Below are 22,002 nucleotides of genomic sequence, written 5' to 3' on the forward strand. Positions count from 1 at the left end.
TGATGTGCACGGACACGATGGTTGGTTGGTTTGTAGCGGCGAAGCTACCAGAGTACAAAGGCGCGGACACGTTCATATACACAAGAGTTCCAAGTAGTTTCGATGCTCTGGTATTACGAATGCAAATTCCGTCTGTTTTTAACGTCTTAAATTGAAAGGGCGGTCACAAATTGGTCCATTTCACTCCTTGTCGACAATCACACAGCACCTGAGATAACAAGCACATCTCGAGCCCCATTGTGCACTCCATTGTTCATGCCATCTCAGTGCCTCGCTCTTTGCTACTGTGTACCACTCTTGTCGTCCAACTGCAAAACACTGGGCCACAACAAGTTTCCGCGTCTCCATTGCACTGATCATACTCCGAAACGCTGCCCAAACTTGGCAATCACCCATGCAGCCGACTTTTCCGACTTTACACGACGCTCACGCAACGCTCACGCTAGTGGCAGCCTTATTTATAGTTCGACGTCGCGCCAAAGCGAATGAGCACATTTCGCCTACGGCTTAGGCCGCTCTCCTAGTGTGGCTGCTCTGTGTCTGCAGGCAGCGAGGGGCTGCAAGCTTCCTGTGTTCGCACCTATATCACCTGTGCTTGCTTGTCAGAGACAGACTATCCCAAAACATACAATTCACTCCATGAATTGATTGCTACGGCATCTGTTATCAGCAGTCACAACCAGCAACACCAGTAGCAGCCGACTGCACGCAAAGAATGGGAACGTGCAGTGGGATTTACGTGAACTCGGCAAAAGGCATATTTTTCCGACGTAGGCTCGAGAATATTATGGGAACACTTGTACTGTTTCTAAATTAAGTGTAGGTGTGGGAGGAGGGTGCTTCCTGCGCACGAATAAAAGCACGCTTGCCAATTGTGGATGCTAATCGTTCGCTTGTATCTGCCTAGACACCTCTGCTAGTTGTGAATTATTCCACTTGCATGGCAAGGTGCGAATGTAGGTGTGTTAAAAATTCTGGAGGCGCTGGGTATCGATCCCAGTACCTCTCGCACGCCAACCGAGCGCTCTACCATCTGAGCTACGTCCACCCCCCCCGGTGACTAATAGTGGTACATACAGCCATATCAACGTCACAGACCCTTGCACTCCCATTATTCCGCAGACAAATCCTACTCTCTATGTATCAGTGAGGGTGTCTTTCAGGTTTCGTGCATTCTGTATCGAATCGTAGTTGGCCACAATGAAAGTGGCACGCATAACGTCGAAAATAGAGTTCGGACATCGCTCTGAGTATGACGAACGTGTTGTCCACTCTCTAGACTTCAATGACGTTAAGCCTTGATACCTTAGACAGATGTGCACTCGATGACACCTCGATAACAGCCGGTCCCCACACTTACATCTTGCTCTCCTTATGTCAGTACACATCATATCAGTCTGTGACGCTGGTTTTGCAACTTCTTGCGTGCCTTTAGGTTCGCCGCGACCAGCACTTACCATGCACTGACCACAAAACATGGAGGCGCCGGGGCTTGAACCCGACACCTTTCACACACTAAGCAAACGATCTGCCAACTGAGCTCCGGCTGCACACACGACCAAGCCTGCATATTCTCCATTCTTTGCGACTCTGATGTGCACGGACACGATGGTTGGTTGGTTTGTAGCGGCGAAGGTACCAGAGTACAAAGGCACGGACACGTTCATATACACAAGAGTTCCAAGTAGTTTCGATGCTCTGGTATTACGAATGCAAATTCCGTCTGTTTTTAACGTCTTAAATTGAAAGGGCGGTCACAAATTGGTCCATTTCGCTCCTTGTCGACAATCACACAGCACCTGAGATAACAAGCACATCTCGAGCCCCATTGTGCACTCCATTGTTCATGCCATCTCAGTGCCTCGCTCTTTGCTACTGTGTACCACTCTTGTCGTCCAACTGCAAAACACTGGGCCACAACAAGTTTCCGCGTCTCCATTGCACTGATCATACTCCGAAACGCTCCCCAAACTAGGCAATCATCCATGCAGCCGACTTTTCCGACTTTACACGACGCTCACGCTAGTGGCAGCCTTATTTATAGTTCGACGTCGCGCCAAAGCGAATGAGCACATTTCGCCTACGGCTTAGGCCGCTCTCCTAGTGTGGCTGCTCTGTGTCTGCAGGCAGCGAGGGGCTGCAAGCTTCCTGTGTTCGCACCTATATCACCTGTGCTTGCTTGTCAGAGACAGACTATCCCAAAACATACAATTCACTCCATGAATTGATTGCTACGGCATCTGTTATCAGCAGTCACAACCAGCAACACCAGTAGCAGCCGACTGCACGCAAAGAATGGGAACGTGCAGTGGGATCTACGTGAACTCGGCAAAAGGCATATCTTTCCGACGTAGGCTCGAGAATATTATGGGAACACTTGTACTGTTTCTAAATTAAGTGTAGGTGTGGGAGGAGGGTGCTTCCTGCGCACGAATAAAAGCACGCTTGCCAATTGTGGATGCTAATCGTTCGCTTGTATCTGCCTAGACACCTCTGCTAGTTGTGAATTATTCCACTTGCATGGCAAGGTGCGAATGTAGGTGTGTTAAAAATTCTGGAGGCGCTGGGTATCGATCCCAGTACTTCTCGCACGCCAACCGAGCGCTCTACCATCTGAGCTACGTCCACCCCCCCGGTGACTAATAGTGCTACATACAGCCATATCAACGTCACAGACCCTTGCACTCCCATTATTCCGCAGACAAATCCTACTCTCTATGTATCAGTGAGGGTGTCTTTCAGGTTTCGTGCATTCTGTATCGAATCGTAGTTGGCCACAATGAAAGTGGCACGCATAACGTCGAAAATAGAGTTCGGACATCGCTCTGAGTATGACGAACGTGTTGTCCACTCTCTAGACTTCAATGACGTTAAGCCTTGATACCTTAGACAGATGTGCACTCGATGACACCTCGATAACAGCCGGTCCCCACACTTACATCTTGCTCTCCTTATGTCAGTACACATCATATCAGTCTGTGACGCTGGTTTTGCAACTTCTTGCGTGCCTTTAGGTTCGCCGCGACCAGCACTTACCATGCACTGACCACAAAACATGGAGGCGCCGGGGCTTGAACCCGACACCTTTCACACACTAAGCGAACGATCTGCCAACTGAGCTACGGCTGCACACACGACCAAGTCTGCATATTCTCCATTCTTTGCGACTCTGGTGTGCACGGACACGATGGTTGGTTGGTTTGTAGCGGCGAAGGTACCAGAGTACAAAGGCGCCGACACGTTCATATACACAAGAGTTCCAAGTAGTTTCGATGCTCTGGTATTACGAATGCAAATTCCGTCTGTTTTTAACGTCTTAAATTGAAAGGGCGGTCACAAATTGGTCCATTTCACTCCTTGTCGACAATCACACAGCACCTGAGATAACAAGCACATCTCGAGCCCCATTGTGCACTCCATTGTTCATGCCATCTCAGTGCCTCGCTCTTTGCTACTGTGTACCACTCTTGTCGTCCAACTGCAAAACACTGGGCCACAACAAGTTTCCGCGTCTCCATTGCACTGATCATACTCCGAAACGCTCCCCAAACTTGGCAATCACCCATGCAGCCGACTTTTCCGACTTTACACGACGCTCACGCTAGTGGCAGCCTTATTTATAGTTCGACGTCGCGCCAAAGCGAATGAGCACATTTCGCCTACGGCTTAGGCCGCTCTCCTAGTGTGGCTGCTCTGTGTCTGCAGGCAGCGAGGGGCTGCAAGCTTCCTGTGTTCGCACCTATATCACCTGTGCTTGCTTGTCAGAGACAGACTATCCCAAAACATACAATTCACTCCATGAATTGATTGCTACGGCATCTGTTATCAGCAGTCACAACCAGCTACACCAGTAGCAGCCGACTGCACGCAAAGAATGGGAACGTGCAGTGGGATTTACGTGAACTCGGCAAAAGGCATATCTTTCCGACGTAGGCTCGAGAATATTATGGGAACACTTGTACTGTTTCTAAATTAAGTGTAGGTGTGGGAGGAGGGTGCTTCCTGCGCACGAATAAAAGCACGCTTGCCAATTGTGGATGCTAATCGTTCGCTTGTATCTGATAGACACCTCTGCTAGTTGTGAATTATTCCACTTGCATGGCAAGGTGCGAATGTAGGTGTGTTAAAAATTCTGGAGGCGCTGGGTATCGATCCCAGTACTTCTCGCACGCCAACCGAGCGCTCTACCATCTGAGCTACGTCCACCCCCCCGGTGACTAATAGTTGCTACATACAGCCATATCAACGTCACAGACCCTTGCACTCCCATTATTCCGCAGACAAATCCTACTCTCTATGTATCAGTGAGGGTGTCTTTCAGGTTTCGTGCATTCTGTATCGAATCGTAGTTGGCCACAATGAAAGTGGCACGCATAACGTCGAAAATAGAGTTCGGACATCGCTCTGAGTATTACGAACGTGTTGTCCACTCTCTTGACTTCAATGACTTTAAGCCTTGATACCTTAGACAGATGTGCACTCGATGACACCTCGATAACAGCCGGTCCCCACACTTACATCTTGCTCTCCTTATGTCAGTACACATCATATCAGTCTGTGACGCTGGTTTTGCAACTTCTTGCGTGCCTTTAGGTTCGCCGCGACCAGCACTTACCATGCACTGACCACAAAACATGGAGGCGCCGGGGCTTGAACCCGACACCTTTCACACACTAAGCGAACGATCTGCCAACTGAGCTACGGCTGCACACACGACCAAGCCTGCATATTCTCCATTCTTTGCGACTCTGATGTGCACGGACACGATGGTTGGTTGGTTTGTAGCGGCGAAGGTACCAGAGTACAAAGGCGCGGACACGTTCATATACACAAGAGTTCCAAGTAGTTTCGATGCTCTGGTATTACGAATGCAAATTCCGTCTGTTTTTAACGTCTTAAATTGAAAGGGCGGTCACAAATTGGTCCATTTCACTCCTTGTCGACAATCACACAGCACCTGAGATAACAAGCACATCTCGAGCCCCATTGTGCACTCCATTGTTCATGCCATCTCAGTGCCTCGCTCTTTGCTACTGTGTACCACTCTTGTCGTCCAACTGCAAAACACTGGGCCACAACAAGTTTCCGCGTCTCCATTGCACTGATCATACTCCGAAACGCTCCCCAAACTAGGCAATCACCCATGCAGCCGACTTTTCCGACTTTACACGACGCTCACGCAACGCTCACGCTAGTGGCAGCCTTATTTATAGTTCGACGTCGCGCCAAAGCGAATGAGCACATTTCGCCTACGGCTTAGGCCGCTCTCCTAGTGTGGCTGCTCTGTGTCTGCAGGCAGCGAGGGGCTGCAAGCTTCCTGTGTTCGCACCTATATCACCTGTGCTTGCTTGTCAGAGACAGACTATCCCAAAACATACAATTCACTCCATGAATTGATTGCTACGGCATCTGTTATCAGCAGTCACAACCAGCAACACCAGTAGCAGCCGACTGCACGCAAAGAATGGGAACGTGCAGTTGGATTTACGTGAACTCGGCAAAAGGCATATCTTTCCGACGTAGGCTCGAGAATATTATGGGAACACTTGTACTGTTTCTAAATTAAGTGTAGGTGTGGGAGGAGGGTGCTTCCTGCGCACGAATAAAAGCACGCTTGCCAATTGTGGATGCTAATCGTTCGCTTGTATCTGCCTAGACACCTCTGCTAGTTGTGAATTATTCCACTTGCATGGCAAGGTGCGAATGTAGGTGTGTTAATAATTCTGGAGGCGCTGGGTATCGATCCCAGTACCTCTCGCAGGCCAACCGAGCGCTCTACCATCTGAGCTACGTCCACCCCCCCGGTGACTAATAGTGCTACATACAGCCATATCAACGTCACAGACCCTTGCACTCCCATTATTCCGCAGACAAATCCTACTCCCTATGTATCAGTGAGGGTGTCTTTCAGGTTTCGTGCATTCTGTATCGAATCGTAGTTGGCCACAATGAAAGTGGCACGCATAACGTCGAAAATAGAGTTCGGACATCGCTCTGAGTATGACGAACGTGTTGTCCACTCTCTAGACTTCAATGACGTTAAGCCTTGATACCTTAGACAGATGTGCACTCGATGACACCTCGATAACAGCCGGTCCCCACACTTACATCTTGCCCTCCTTATGTCAGTACACATCATATCAGTCTGTGACGCTGGTTTTGCAACTTCTTGCGTGCCTTTAGGTTCGCCGCGACCAGCACTTACCATGCACTGACCACAAAACATCGAGGCGCCGGGGCTTGAACCCGACACCTTTCACACACTAAGCGAACGATCTGCCAACTGAGCTACGGCTGCACACACGACCAGGCCTGCATATTCTCCATTCTTTGCGACTCTGATGTGCACGGACACGATGGTTGGTAGGTTTGTAGCGGCGAAGGTACCAGAGTACAAAGGCGCGGACACGTTCATATACACAAGAGTTCCAAGTAGTTTCGATGCTCTGGTATTACGAATGCAAATTCCGTCTGTTTTTAACGTCTTAAATTGAAAGGGCGGTCACAAATTGGTCCATTTCACTCCTTGTCAACAATCACACAGCACCTGAGATAACAAGCACATCTCGAGCCCCATTGTGCACTCCATTGTTCATGCCATCTCAGTGCCTCGCTCTTTGCTACTGTGTACCACTCTTGTCGTCCAACTGCAAAACACTGGGCCACAACAAGTTTCCGCGTCTCCATTGCACTGATCATACTCCGAAACGCTCCCCAAACTAGGCAATCACCCATGCAGCCGACTTTACACGACGCTCACGCTAGTGGCAGCCTTATTTATAGTTCGACGTGGCGCCAAAGCGAATGAGCACATTTCGCCTACGGCTTAGGCCGCTCTCCTAGTGTGGCTGCTCTGTGTCTGCAGGCAGCGAGGGGCTGCAAGCTTCCTGTGTTCGCACCTATATCACCTGTGCTTGCTTGTCAGAGACAGACTATCCCAAAACATACAATTCACTCCATGAATTGATTGCTACGGCATCTGTTATCACCAGTCACAACCAGCAACACCAGTAGCAGCCGACTGCACGCAAAGAATGGGAACGTGCAGTGGGATTTACGTGAACTCGGAAAAAGGCATATCTTTCCGACGTAGGCTCGAGAATATTATGGGAACACTTGTACTGTTTCTAAATTAAGTGTAGGTGTGGGAGGAGGGTGCTTCCTGCGCACGAATAAAAGCACGCTTGCCAATTGTGGATGCTAATCGTTCGCTTGTATCTGCCTAGACACCTCTGCTAGTTGTGAATTATTCCACTTGCATGGCAAGGTGCGAATGTAGGTGTGTTAAAAATTCTGGAGGTTCTGGGTATCGATCCCAGTACCTCTCGCACGCCAACCGAGCGCTCTACCATCTGAGCTACGTACACCTCCCCGGTGACTAATAGTGCTACATACAGCCATAACAACGTCACAGACCCTTGCACTCCCATTATTCCGCAGACAAATCCTACTCTCTATGTATCAGTGAGGGTGTCTTTCAGGTTTCGTGCATTCTGTATCGAATCGTAGTTGGCCACAATGAAAGTGGCACGCATAACGTCGAAAATAGAGTTCGGACATCGCTCTGAGTATGACGAACGTGTTGTCCACTCTCTAGACTTCAATGACGTTAAGCCTTGATACCTTAGACAGATGTGCACTCGATGACACCTCGATAACAGCCGGTCCCCACACTTACATCTTGCTCTCCTTATGTCAGTACACATCATATCAGTCTGTGACGCTGGTTTTGCAACTTCTTGCGTGCCTTTAGGTTCGCCGCGACCAGCACTTACCATGCACTGACCACAAAACATGGAGGCGCCGCGGCTTGAACCCGACACCTTTCACACACTAAGTGAACGATCTGCCAACTAAGCTACGGCTGCACACACGACCAAGCCTGCCTATTCTCCATTCTTTGCGACTCTGATGTGCACGGACACGATGGTTGGTTGGTTTGTAGCTTCTTAGGTACCAGAGTACAAAGGCGCGGACACGTTCATATACACAAGAGTTCCAAGTAGTTTCGATGCTCTGGTATTACGAATGCAAATTCCATCTGTTTTTAACGTCTTAAATTGAAAGGGCGGTCACAAATTGGTCCATTTCACTCCTTGTCGACAATCACACAGCACCTGAGATAACGAGCACATCTCGAGCCCCATTGTGCACTCCATTGTTCATGCCATCTCAGTGCCTCGCTCTTTGCTACTGTGTACCACTCTTGTCGTCCAACTGCAAAACACTGGGCCACAACAAGTTTCCGCGTCTCCATTGCACTGATCATACTCCGAAACGCTCCCCAAACTAGGCAATCACCCATGCAGCCGACTTTTCCGACTTTACACGACGCTCACGATAGTGGCAGCCTTATTTATATTTCGACGTCGCGCCAAAGCGAATGAGCACATTTCGCCTACGGCTTAGGCCGCTCTCCTAGTGTGGCTGCTCTGTGTCTGCAGGCAGCGAGGGGCTGCAAGCTTCCTGTGTTCGCACCTATATCACCTGTGCTTGCTTGTCAGAGACAGACTATCCCAAAACATACAATTCACTCCATGAATTGATTGCTACGGCATCTGTTATCACCAGTCACAACCAGCAACACCAGTAGCAGCCGACTGCACGCAAAGAATGGGAACGTGCAGTGGGATTTACGTGAACTCGGCAAAAGGCATATCTTTCCGACGTAGGCTCGAGAATATTATGGGAACACTTGTACTGTTTCTAAATTAAGTGTAGGTGTGGGAGGAGGGTGCTTCCTGCGCACGAATAAAAGCACGCTTGCCAATTGTGGATGCTAATCGTTCGCTTGTATCTGCCTAGACACCTCTGCTAGTTGTGAATTATTCCACTTGCATGGCAAGGTGCGAATGTAGGTGTGTTAAAAATTCTGGAGGCGCTGGGTATCGATCCCAGTACCTCTCGCACGCCAACCGAGCGCTCTACCATCTGAGCTACGTCCACCCCCCCGGTGACTAATAGTGCTACATACAGCCATATCAACGTCACAGACCCTTGCACTCCCATTATTCCGCAGACAAATCCTACTCTCTATGTATCAGTGAGGGTGTCTTTCAGGTTTCGTGCATTCTGTATCGAATCGTAGTTGGCCACAATGAAAGTGGCACGCATAACGTCGAAAATACAGTTCGGACATCGCTCTGAGTATGACGAACGTGTTGTCCACTCTCTAGACTTCAATGACGTTAAGCCTTGATACCTTAGACAGATGTGCACTCGATGACACCTCGATAACAGCCGGTCCCCACACTTACATCTTGCTCTCCTTATGTCAGTACACATCATATCAGTCTGTGACGCTGGTTTTGCAACTTCTTGCGTGCCTTTAGGTTCGCCGCGACCAGCACTTACCATGCACTGACCACAAAACATGGAGGCGCCGGGGCTTGAACCCGACACCTTTCACACACTAAGCGAACGATCTGCCAACTGAGCTCCGGCTGCACACACGACCAAGCCTGCATATTCTCCATTCTTTGCGACTCTGATGTGCACGGACACGATGGTTGGTTGGTTTGTAGCGGCGAAGGTACCAGAGTACAAAGGCGCGGACACGTTCATATACACAAGAGTTCCAAGTAGTTTCGATGCTCTGGTATTACGAATGCAAATTCCGTCTGTTTTTAACGTCTTAAATTGAAAGGGCGGTCACAAATTGGTCCATTTCACTCCTTGTCGACAATCACACAGCACCTGAGATAACAAGCACATCTCGAGCCCCATTGTGCACTCCATTGTTCATGCCATCTCAGTGCCTCGCTCTTTGCTACTGTGTACCACTCTTGTCGTCCAACTGCAAAACACTGGGCCACAACAAGTTTCCGCGTCTCCATTGCACTGATCATACTCCGAAACGCTCCCCAAACTTGGCAATCACCCATGCAGCCGACTTTTCCGACTTTACACGACGCTCACGCTAGTGGCAGCCTTATTTATAGTTCGACGTCGCGCCAAAGCGAATGAGCACATTTCGCCTACGGCTTAGGCCGCTCTCCTAGTGTGGCTGCTCTGTGTCTGCAGGCAGCGAGGGGCTGCAAGCTTCCTGTGTTCGCACCTATATCACCTGTGCTTGCTTGTCAGAGACAGACTATCCCAAAACATACAATTCACTCCATGAATTGATTGCTACGGCATCTGTTATCAGCAGTCACAACCAGCTACACCAGTAGCAGCCGACTGCACGCAAAGAATGGGAACGTGCAGTGGGATTTACGTGAACTCGGCAAAAGGCATATCTTTCCGACGTAGGCTCGAGAATATTATGGGAACACTTGTACTGTTTCTAAATTAAGTGTAGGTGTGGGAGGAGGGTGCTTCCTGCGCACGAATAAAAGCACGCTTGCCAATTGTGGATGCTAATCGTTCGCTTGTATCTGATAGACACCTCTGCTAGTTGGGAATTATTCCACTTGCATGGCAAGGTGCGAATGTATGTGTGTTAAAAATTCTGGAGGCGCTGGGTATCGATCCCAGTACTTCTCGCACGCCAACCGAGCGCTCTACCATCTGAGCTACGTCCACCCCCCCGGTGACTAATAGTTGCTACATACAGCCATATCAACGTCACAGACCCTTGCACTCCCATTATTCCGCAGACAAATCCTACTCTCTATGTATCAGTGAGGGTGTCTTTCAGGTTTCGTGCATTCTGTATCGAATCGTAGTTGGCCACAATGAAAGTGGCACGCATAACGTCGAAAATAGAGTTCGGACATCGCTCTGAGTATGACGAACGTGTTGTCCACTCTCTAGACTTCAATGACGTTAAGCCTTGATACCTTAGACAGATGTGCACTCGATGACACCTCGATAACAGCCGGTCCCCACACTTACATCTTGCTCTCCTTATGTCAGTACACATCATATCAGTCTGTGACGCTGGTTTTGCAACTTCTTGCGTGCCTTTAGGTTCGCCGCGACCAGCACTTACCATGCACTGACCACAAAACATGGAGGCGCCGGGGCTTGAACCCGACACCTTTCACACACTAAGCGAACGATCTGCCAATTGAGCTACGGCTGCACACACGACCAAGCCTGCATATTCTCCATTCTTTGCGACTCTGATGTGCACGGACACGATGGTTGGTTGGTTTGTAGCGGCGAAGGTACCAGAGTACAAAGGCGCGGACACGTTCATATACACAAGAGTTCCAAGTAGTTTCGATGCTCTGGTATTACGAATGCAAATTCCGTCTGTTTTTAACGTCTTAAATTGAAAGGGCGGTCACAAATTGGTCCATTTCACTCCTTGTCGACAATCACACAGCACCTGAGATAACAAGCACATCTCGAGCCCCATTGTGCACTCCATTGTTCATGCCATCTCAGTGCCTCGCTCTTTGCTACTGTGTACCACTCTTGTCGTCCAACTGCAAAACACTGGGCCACAACAAGTTTCCGCGTCTCCATTGCACTGATCATACTCCGAAACGCTCCCCAAACTAGGCAATCACCCATGCAGCCGACTTTTCCGACTTTACACGACGCTCACGCAACGCTCACGCTAGTGGCAGCCTTATTTATAGTTCGACGTCGCGCCAAAGCGAATGAGCACATTTCGCCTACGGCTTAGGCCGCTCTCCTAGTGTGGCTGCTCTGTGTCTGCAGGCAGCGAGGGGCTGCAAGCTTCCTGTGTTCGCACCTATATCACCTGTGCTTGCTTGTCAGAGACAGACTATCCCAAAACATACAATTCACTCCATGAATTGATTGCTACGGCATCTGTTATCACCAGTCACAACCAGCAACACCAGTAGCAGCCGACTGCACGCAAAGAATGGGAACGTGCAGTGGGATTTACGTGAACTCGGAAAAAGGCATATCTTTCCGACGTAGGCTCGAGAATATTATGGGAACACTTGTACTGTTTCTAAATTAAGTGTAGGTGTGGGAGGAGGGTGCTTCCTGCGCACGAATAAAAGCACGCTTGCCAATTGTGGATGCTAATCGTTCGCTTGTATCTGCCTAGACACCTCTGCTAGTTGTGAATTATTCCACTTGCATGGCAAGGTGCGAATGTAGGTGTGTTAAAAATTCTGGAGGTTCTGGGTATCGATCCCAGTACCTCTCGCACGCCAACCGAGCGCTCTACCATCTGAGCTACGTACACCTCCCCGGTGACTAATAGTGCTACATACAGCCATAACAACGTCACAGACCCTTGCACTCCCATTATTCCGCAGACAAATCCTACTCTCTATGTATCAGTGAGGGTGTCTTTCAGGTTTCGTGCATTCTGTATCGAATCGTAGTTGGCCACAATGAAAGTGGCACGCATAACGTCGAAAATAGAGTTCGGACATCGCTCTGAGTATGACGAACGTGTTGTCCACTCTCTAGACTTCAATGACGTTAAGCCTTGATACCTTAGACAGATGTGCACTCGATGACACCTCGATAACAGCCGGTCCCCACACTTACATCTTGCTCTCCTTATGTCAGTACACATCATATCAGTCTGTGACGCTGGTTTTGCAACTTCTTGCGTGCCTTTAGGTTCGCCGCGACCAGCACTTACCATGCACTGACCACAAAACATGGAGGCGCCGCGGCTTGAACCCGACACCTTTCACACACTAAGTGAACGATCTGCCAACTAAGCTACGGCTGCACACACGACCAAGCCTGCCTATTCTCCATTCTTTGCGACTCTGATGTGCACGGACACGATGGTTGGTTGGTTTGTAGCTTCTTAGGTACCAGAGTACAAAGGCGCGGACACGTTCATATACACAAGAGTTCCAAGTAGTTTCGATGCTCTGGTATTACGAATGCAAATTCCGTCTGTTTTTAACGTCTTAAATTGAAAGGGCGGTCACAAATTGGTCCATTTCACTCCTTGTCGACAATCACACAGCACCTGAGATAACGAGCACATCTCGAGCCCCATTGTGCACTCCATTGTTCATGCCATCTCAGTGCCTCGCTCTTTGCTACTGTGTACCACTCTTGTCGTCCAACTGCAAAACACTGGGCCACAACAAGTTTCCGCGTCTCCATTGCACTGATCATACTCCGAAACGCTCCCCAAACTAGGCAATCACCCATGCAGCCGACTTTTCCGACTTTACACGACGCTCACGCAACGCTCACGCTAGTGGCAGCCTTATTTATAGTTCGACGTCGCGCCAAAGCGAATGAGCACATTTCGCCTACGGCTTAGGCCGCTCTCCTAGTGTGGCTGCTCTGTGTCTGCAGGCAGCGAGGGGCTGCAAGCTTCCTGTGTTCGCACCTATATCACCTGTGCTTGCTTGTCAGAGACAGACTATCCCAAAACATACAATTCACTCCATGAATTGATTGCTACGGCATCTGTTATCACCAGTCACAACCAGCAACACCAGTAGCAGCCGACTGCACGCAAAGAATGGGAACGTGCAGTGGGATTTACGTGAACTCGGTAAAAGGCATATCTTTCCGACGTAGGCTCGAGAATATTATGGGAACACTTGTACCGTTTCTAAAGTAAGTGTAGGTGTGGGAGGAGGGTGCTTCCTGCGCACGAATAAAAGCACGCTTGCCAATTGTGGATGCTAATCGTTCGCTTGTATCTGCCTAGACACCTCTGCTAGTTGTGAATTATTCCACTTGCATGGCAAGGTGCGAATGTAGGTGTGTTAAAAATTCTGGAGGCGCTGGGTATCGATCCCAGTACCTCTCGCACGCCAACCGAGCGCTCTACCATCTGAGCTACGAGAAACCCCCCCAGTGACTAATAGTGCTACATACAGCCATATCAACGTCACAGACCCTTGCACTCCCATTATTCCGCAGACAAATCCTACTCTCTATGTATCAGTGAGGGTGTCTTTCAGGTTTCGTGCATTCTGTATCGAATCGTAGTTGGCCACAATGAAAGTGGCACGCATAACGTCGAAAATAGAGTTCGGACATCGCTTTGAGTATGACGAACGTGTTGTCCACTCTCTTGACTTCAATGACGTTAAGCCTTGATACCTTAGACAGATGTGCACTCGATGACACCTCGATAACAGCCGGTCCCCACACTTACATCTTGCTCTCCTTATGTCAGTACACATCATATCAGTCTGTGACGCTGGTTTTGCAACTTCTTGCGTGCCTTTAGGTTCGCCGCGACCAGCACTTACCATGCACTGACCACAAAACATGGAGGCGCCGGGGCTTGAACCCGACACCTTTCACACACTAAGCGAACGATCTGCCAATTGAGCTACGGCTGCACACACGACCAAGCCTGCATATTCTCCATTCTTTGCGACTCTGATGTGCACGGACACGATGGTTGGTTGGTTTGTAGCGGCGAAGGTACCAGAGTACAAAGGCGCGGACACGTTCATATACACAAGAGTTCCAAGTAGTTTCGATGCTCTGGTATTACGAATGCAAATTCCGTCTGTTTTTAACGTCTTAAATTGAAAGGGCGGTCACAAATTGGTCCATTTCACTCCTTGTCGACAATCACACAGCACCTGAGATAACAAGCACATCTCGAGCCCCATTGTGCACTCCATTGTTCATGCCATCTCAGTGCCTCGCTCTTTGCTACTGTGTACCACTCTTGTCGTCCAACTGCAAAACACTGGGCCACAACAAGTTTCCGCGTCTCCATTGCACTGATCATACTCCGAAACGCTCCCCAAACTAGGCAATCACCCATGCAGCCGACTTTTCCGACTTTACACGACGCTCACGATAGTGGCAGCCTTATTTATAGTTCGACGTCGCGCCAAAGCGAATGAGCACATTTCGCCTACGGCTTAGGCCGCTCTCCTAGTGTGGCTGCTCTGTGTCTGCAGGCAGCGAGGGGCTGCAAGCTTCCTGTGTTCGCACCTATATCACCTGTGCTTGCTTGTCAGAGACAGACTATCCCAAAACATACAATTCACTCCATGAATTGATTGCTACGGCATCTGTTATCAGCAGTCACAACCAGCAACACCAGTAGCAGCCGACTGCACGCAAAGAATGGGAACGTGCAGTGGGATTTACGTGAACTCGGCAAAAGGCATATCTTTCCGACGTAGGCTCGAGAATATTATGGGAACACTTGTACTGTTTCTAAATTAAGTGTAGGTGTGGGAGGAGGGTGCTTCCTGCGCACGAATAAAAGCACGCTTGCCAATTGTGGATGCTAATCGTTCGCTTGTATCTGCCTAGACACCTCTGCTAGTTGTGAATTATTCCACTTGCATGGCAAGGTGCGAATGTAGGTGTGTTAAAAATTCTGGAGGCGCTGGGTATTGATCCCTGTACCTCTCGCACGCCAACCGAGCGCTCTACCATCTGAGCTACGTCCACCCCCCCGGTGACTGATAGTGCTACATACAGCCATATCAACGTCACAGACCCTTGCACTCCCATTATTCCGCAGACAAATCCTACTCTCTATGTATCAGTGAGGGTGTCTTTCAGGTTTCGTGCATTCTGTATCGAATCGTAGTTGGCCACAATGAAAGTGGCACGCATAACGTCGAAAATAGAGTTCGGACATCGCTCTGAGTATGACGAACGTGTTGTCCACTCTCTAGACTTCAATGACGTTAAGCCTTGATCCCTTAGACAGATGTGCACTCGATGACACCTCGATAACAGCCGGTCCCCACACTTACATCTTGCTCTCCTTATGTCAGTACACATCATATCAGTCTGTGACGCTGGTTTTGCAACTTCTTGCGTGCCTTTAGGTTCGCCGCGACCAGCACTTACCATGCACTGACCACAAAACATGGAGGCGCCGGGGCTTGAACCCGACACCTTTCACACACTAAGCGAACGATCTGCCAAATGAGCTACGGCTGCACACACGACCAAGCCTGCATATTCTCCATTCTTTGCGACTCTGATGTGCACGGACACGATGGTTGGTTGGTTTGTAGCGGCGAAGGTACCAGAGTACAAAGGCGCGGACACGTTCATATACACAAGAGTTCCAAGTACTTTCGATGCTCTGGTATTACGAATGCAAATTCCGTCTCTTTTTAACGTCTTAAATTGAAAGGGCGGTCACAAATTGGTCCATTTCACTCCTTGTCGACAATCACACAGCACCTGAGATAACAAGCACATCTCGAGCCCCATTGTGCACTCCATTGTTCATGCCATCTCAGTGCCTCGCTCTTTGCTACTGTGTACCACTCTTGTCGTCCAACTGCAAAACACTGGGCCACAACAAGTTTCCGCGTCTCCATTGCACTGATCATACTCCGAAACGCTCCCCAAACTTGGCAATCACCCATGCAGCCGACTTTTACGACTTCACGCAACGCTCACGCTAGTGGCAGCCTTATTTATAGTTCGACGTCGCGCCAAAGCGAATGAGCACATTTCGCCTACGGCTTAGGCCGCTCTCCTAGTGTGGCTGCTCTGTGTCTGCAGGCAGCGAGGGGCTGCAAGCTTCCTGTGTTCGCACCTATATCACCTGTGCTTGCTTGTCAGAGACAGACTATCCCAAAACATACAATTCACTCCATGAATTGATTGCTACGGCAACTGTTATCAGCAGTCACAACCAGCTACACCAGTAGCAGCCGACTGCACGCAAAGAATGGGAACGTGCAGTGGGATTTACGTGAACTCGGCAAAAGGCATATCTTTCCGACGTAGGCTCGAGAATATTATGGGAACACTTGTACTGTTTCTAAATTAAGTGTAGGTGTGGGAGGAGGGTGCTTCCTGCGCACGAATAAAAGCACGCTTGCCAATTGTGGATGCTAATCGTTCGCTTGTATCTGCCTAGACACCTCTGCTAGTTGTGAATTATTCCACTTGCATGGCAAGGTGCGAATGTAGGTGTGTTGAAAATTCTGGAGGCGCTGGGTATCGATCCCAGTACCTCTCGCACGCCAACCGAGCGCTCTACCATCTGAGCTACGTCCACCCCCCCGGTGACTAATAGTGCTACATACAGCCATATCAACGTCACAGACCCTTGCACTCCCATTATTCCGCAGACAAATCCTACTCTCTATGTATCAGTGAGGGTGTCTTTCAGGTTTCGTGCATTCTGTATCGAATCGTAGTTGGCCACAATGAAAGTGGCACGCATAACGTCGAAAATAGAGTTCGGACATCGCTCTGAGTATGACGAACGTGTTGTCCACTCTCTAGACTTCAATGACGTTAAGCCTTGATACCTTAGACAGATGTGCACTCGATGACACCTCGATAACAGCCGGTCCCCACACTTACATCTTGCTCTCCTTATGTCAGTACACATCATATCAGTCTGTGACGCTGGTTTTGCAACTTCTTGCGTGCCTTTAGGTTCGCCGCGACCAGCACTTACCATGCACTGACCACAAAACATGGAGGCGCCGGGGCTTGAACCCGACACCTTTCACACACTAAGCGAACGATCTGCCAACTGAGCTCCGGCTGCACACACGACCAAGCCTGCATATTCTCCATTCTTTGCGACTCTGATGTGCACGGACACGATGGTTGGTTGGTTTGTAGCGGCGAAGGTACCAGAGTACAAAGGCGCGGACACGTTCATATACACAAGAGTTCCAAGTAGTTTCGATGCTCTGGTATTACGAATGCAAATTCCGTCTCTTTTTAACGTCTTAAATTGAAAGGGCGGTCACAAATTGGTCCATTTCACTCCTTGTCGACAATCACACAGCACCTGAGATAACAAGCACATCTCGAGCCCCATTGTGCACTCCATTGTTCATGCCATCTCAGTGCCTCGCTCTTTGCTACTGTGTACCACTCTTGTCGTCCAACTGCAAAACACTGGGCCACAACAAGTTTCCGCGTCTCCATTGCACTGATCATACTCCGAAACGCTCCCCAAACTTGGCAATCACCAATGCAGCCGACTTTTCCGACTTTACACGACGCTCACGCTAGTGGCAGCCTTATTTATAGTTCGACGTCGCGCCAAAGCGAATGAGCACATTTCGCCTACGGCTTAGGCCGCTCTCCTAGTGTGGCTGCTCTGTGTCTGCAGGCAGCGAGGGGCTGCAAGCTTCCTGTGTTCGCACCTATATCACCTGTGCTTGCTTGTCAGAGACAGACTATCCCAAAACATACAATTCACTCCATGAATTGATTGCTACGGCATCTGTTATCAGCAGTCACAACCAGCAACACCAGTAGCAGCCGACTGCACGCAAAGAATGGGAACGTGCAGTGGGATTTACGTGAACTCGGCAAAAGGCATATCTTTCCGACGTAGGCTCGAGAATATTATAGGAACACTTGTACTGTTTCTAAATTAAGTGTAGGTGTGGGAGGAGGGTGCTTCCTGCGCACGAATAAAAGCACGCTTGCCAATTGTGGATGCTAATCGTTCGCTTGTATCTGCCTAGACACCTCTGCTAGTTGTGAATTATTCCACTTGCATGGCAAGGTGCGAATGTAGGTGTGTTAAAAATTCTGGAGGCGCTGGGTATCGATCCCAGTACCTCTCGCACGCCAACCGAGCGCTCTACCATCTGAGCTACGTCCACCCCCCCGGTGACTAATAGTGCTACATACAGCCATATCAACGTCACAGACCCTTGCACTCCCATTATTCCGCAGACAAATCCTGCTCTCTATGTATCAGTGAGGGTGTCTTTCAGGTTTCGTGCATTCCGTATCGAATCGTAGTTGGCCACAATGAAAGTGGCACGCATAACGTCGAAAATAGAGTTCGGACAACGCTCTGAGTATGACGAACGTGTTGTCCACTCTCTAGACTTCAATGACGTTAAGCCTTGATCCCTTAGACAGATGTGCACTCGATGACACCTCGATAACAGCCGGTCCCCACACTTACATCTTGCTCTCCTTATGTCAGTACACATCATATCAGTCTGTGACGCTGGTTTTGCAACTTCTTGCGTGCCTTTAGGTTCGCCGCGACCAGCACTTACCATGCACTGACCACAAAACATGGAGGCGCCGGGGCTTGAACCCGACACCTTTCACACACTAAGCGAACGATCTGCCAAATGAGCTACGGCTGCACACACGACCAAGCCTGCATATTCTCCATTCTTTGCGACTCTGATGTGCACGGACACGACGGTTGGTTGGTTTGTAGCGGCGAAGGTACCAGAGTACAAAGGCGCGGACACGTTCATATACACAAGAGTTCCAAGTAGTTTCGATGCTCTGGTATTACGAATGCAAATTCCGTCTGTTTTTAACGTCTTAAATTGAAAGGGCGGTCACAAATTGGTCCATTTCACTCCTTGTCGACAATCACACAGCACCTGAGATAACAAGCACATCTCGAGCCCCATTGTGCACTCCATTGTTCATGCCATCTCAGTGCCTCGCTCTTTGCTACTGTGTACCACTCTTGTCGTCCAACTGCAAAACACTGGGCCACAACAAGTTTCCGCGTCTCCATTGCACTGATCATACTCCGAAACGCTCCCCAAACTTGGCAATCACCCATGCAGCCGACTTTTCCGACTTTACACGACGCTCATGCTAGTGGCAGCCTTATTTATAGTTCGACGTCGCGCCAAAGCGAATGAGCACATTTCGCCTACGGCTTAGGCCGCTCTCCTAGTGTGCCTGCTCTGTGTCTGCAGGCAGCGAGGGGCTGCAAGCTTCCTATATCACCTGTGCTTGCTTGTCAGAGACAGACTATCCCAAAACATACAATTCACTCCATGAATTGATTGCTACGGCATCTGTTATCACCAGTCACAACCAGCAACACCAGTAGCAGCCGACTGCACGCAAAGAATGGGAACGTGCAGTGGGATTTACGTGAACTCGGCAAAAGGCATATCTTTCCGACGTAGGCTCGAGAATATTATGGGAACACTTGTACTGTTTCTAAATTAAGTGTAGGTGTGGGAGGAGGGTGCTTCCTGCGCACGAATAAAAGCACGCTTGCCAATTGTGGATGCTAATCGTTCGCTTGTATCTGCCTAGACACCTCTGCTAGTTGTGAATTATTCCACTTGCATGGCAAGGTGCGAATGTAGGTGTGTTAAAAATTCTGGAGGCGCTGGGTATCGATCCCAGTACCTCTCGCACGCCAACCGAGCGCTCTACCATCTGAGCTACGTCCACCCCCCCGGTGACTAATAGTGCTACATACAGCCATATCAACGTCACAGACCCTTGCACTCCCATTATTCCGCAGACAAATCCTGCTCTCTATGTATCAGTGAGGGTGTCTTTCAGGTTTCGTGCATTCTGTATCGAATCGTAGTTGGCCACAATGAAAGTGGCACGCATAACGTCGAAAATAGAGTTCGGACAACGCTCTGAGTATGACGAACGTGTTGTCCACTCTCTAGACTTCAATGACGTTAAGCCTTGATCCCTTAGACAGATGTGCACTCGATGACACCTCGATAACAGCCGGTCCCCACACTTACATCTTGCTCTCCTTATGTCAGTACACATCATATCAGTCTGTGACGCTGGTTTTGCAACTTCTTGCGTGCCTTTAGGTTCGCCGCGACCAGCACTTACCATGCACTGACCACAAAACATGGAGGCGCCGGGGCTTGAACCCGACACCTTTCACACACTAAGCGAACGATCTGCCAAATGAGCTACGGCTGCACACACGACCAAGCCTGCATATTCTCCATTCTTTGCGACTCTGATGTGCACGGACACGACGGTTGGTTGGTTTGTAGCGGCGAAGGTACCAGAGTACAAAGGCGCGGACACGTTCATATACACAAGAGTTCCAAGTAGTTTCGATGCTCTGGTATTACGAATGCAAATTCCGTCTGTTTTTAACGTCTTAAATTGAAAGGGCGGTCACAAATTGGTCCATTTCACTCCTTGTCGACAATCACACAGCACCTGAGATAACAAGCACATCTCGAGCCCCATTGTGCACTCCATTGTTCATGCCATCTCAGTGCCTCGCTCTTTGCTACTGTGTACCACTCTTGTCGTCCAACTGCAAAACACTGGGCCACAACAAGTTTCCGCGTCTCCATTGCACTGATCATACTCCGAAACGCTCCCCAAACTTGGCAATCACCCATGCAGCCGACTTTTACGACTTCACGCAACGCTCACGCTAGTGGCAGCCTTATTTATAGTTCGACGTCGCGCCAAAGCGAATGAGCACATTTCGCCTACGGCTTAGGCCGCTCTCCTAGTGTGGCTACTCTGTGTCTGCAGGCAGCGAGGGGCTGCAAGCTTCCTGTGTTCGCACCTATATCACCTGTGCTTGCTTGTCAGAGACAGACTATCCCAAAACATACAATTCACTCCATGAATTGATTGCTACGGCATCTGTTATCAGCAGTCACAACCAGCTACACCAGTAGCAGCCGACTGCACGCAAAGAATGGGAACGTGCAGTGGGATTTACGTGAACTCGGCAAAAGGCATATCTTTCCGACGTAGGCTCGAGAATATTATGGGAACACTTGTACTGTTTCTAAATTAAGTGTAGGTGTGGGAGGAGGGTGCTTCCTGCGCACGAATAAAAGCACGCTTGCCAATTGTGGATGCTAATCGTTCGCTTGTATCTGCCTAGACACCTCTGCTAGTTGTGAATTATTCCACTTGCATGGCAAGGTGCGAATGTAGGTGTGTTGAAAATTCTGGAGGCGCTGGGTATCGATCCCAGTACCTCTCGCACGCCAACCGAGCGCTCTACCATCTGAGCTAGGTCCACCCCCCGGTGACTAATAGTGCTACATACAGCCATATCAACGTCACAGACCCTTGCACTCCCATTATTCCGCAGACAAATCCTACTCTCTATGTATCAGTGAGGGTGTCTTTCAGGTTTCGTGCATTCTGTATCGAATCGTAGTTGGCCACAATGAAAGTGGCACGCATAACGTCGAAAATAGAGTTCGGACATCGCTCTGAGTATGACGAACGTGTTGTCCACTCTCTAGACTTCAATGACGTTAAGCCTTGATACCTTAGACAGATGTGCACTCGATGACACCTCGATAACAGCCGGTCCCCACACTTACATCTTGCTCTCCTTATGTCAGTACACATCATATCAGTCTGTGACGCTGGTTTTGCAACTTCTTGCGTGCCTTTAGGTTCGCCGCGACCAGCACTTACCATGCA

The sequence above is a fragment of the Schistocerca gregaria genome, chromosome 9 (assembly GCF_023897955.1).
Source record: "Schistocerca gregaria isolate iqSchGreg1 chromosome 9, iqSchGreg1.2, whole genome shotgun sequence".
NCBI lineage: Eukaryota > Metazoa > Arthropoda > Insecta > Orthoptera > Acrididae > Schistocerca > Schistocerca gregaria.